This window comes from Micropterus dolomieu, linkage group LG03 (assembly GCF_021292245.1).
Source record: "Micropterus dolomieu isolate WLL.071019.BEF.003 ecotype Adirondacks linkage group LG03, ASM2129224v1, whole genome shotgun sequence".
Lineage (NCBI taxonomy): Eukaryota > Metazoa > Chordata > Actinopteri > Centrarchiformes > Centrarchidae > Micropterus > Micropterus dolomieu.
The window spans coordinates 34,671,717-34,672,847 of NC_060152.1; the positions used below are offsets into that span (position 1 = coordinate 34,671,717).

Genomic DNA, 1,131 nt, shown 5'->3' on the forward strand with positions numbered 1-1,131 from the left:
CCTGCCTTGTGTCAACGGTTCAGGCTGTAATGTAATGGTGTGGGGGATATTTTCTTGGCACACTTTGGGCCCCTTAGTACCAACAGAGAATCGCTTAAACGCTCCCTGAGTCTTGTTGCTGACCATGTCCATCCCTTTATGATCACAGTGTACCATCTTCGGATTGGCTACTTCAAGCAGGATAATGCGCCATGTCACAAAGGTCAAATCATCTCAAACTGGTTTCTTGAACATGACAATGAGTTCCCTGTACTTCAGCAGAGCCCCTTTGGGATGTGGTGGAACGGGAGATTCACATCATGGATGTGCAGCCGACTAATCTGCAGCATCTGATGCTATCATGTCAATATGGACCAAAGTCTCTGAGGAAGGTTTCTAACACCTTGTTGAAAGTATGCCACAAAGAATTAAGGCAGTTCTGAAGGCTAAAGGGGGTCCAGCCCAGTACCAGCAAGGTGTACCTTTTTATGATCTTACCAATATATTATCACGATTCCCACTCAGCCTGTAGCTAGGGCTGTAACTAACGGTTATTTTCATTATGGACCAATCTGCCGACTATTGTCACGATTAATCAACAAGATGATGAAAAAGACCAGATGATGATGAGTTTTTGGTTTGACCTTTGACTTCCAGGTGTAATTCCACGATGGCTCTGCAGTGTCGGGACAGCAATGGCTTACAAACCTCCACATCGCCTCCAACACCACCAGTAATACTACAGCAGAGTACTATCATACTCTGACTCTGCCTGTCATTATACTCTTTCCAAGAGTAATCATGTTGCACTGCATTCTGGGTAATTTAGGGGTCAAAATTGTGTTCAGGTTTAAATGTGGGTTTGGGGTGTGGGGGGGCAGTGGAAAAGACGCATGCCTTTTGGTGTGAGAGATCCACCAATGTGTCCCTGAGCAAGACACTTAACCCCTCGTTGCTGAGCAGATGATTCAGACGGCATCAATAGAGAGAGGATTTCATGTCGGGACAAACTGAGGTACGACGTTCTGAAACAGCTTAATACATTTTATTTTAACGCAGAATTCAGCAGAAGACACGACAGGTAAAGACTGAGTGTTGAAAGCTTTTCACAGGTTGTCTAATGCAAGCTAGACAAAATTAAACAGACTCATT

The 1,131-nt window shown here is 44.5% G+C and overlaps 1 protein-coding gene across 5 annotated transcripts in view; it reads right to left on the reverse strand.

Moving 5' to 3' along the window:
- Positions 1 to 1,131, reverse strand: part of adam15 (ADAM metallopeptidase domain 15) — a 38,352-nt gene that overhangs the window by 28,653 nt on the left and 8,568 nt on the right. The gene's annotated exons all lie outside the window — the stretch shown is intronic.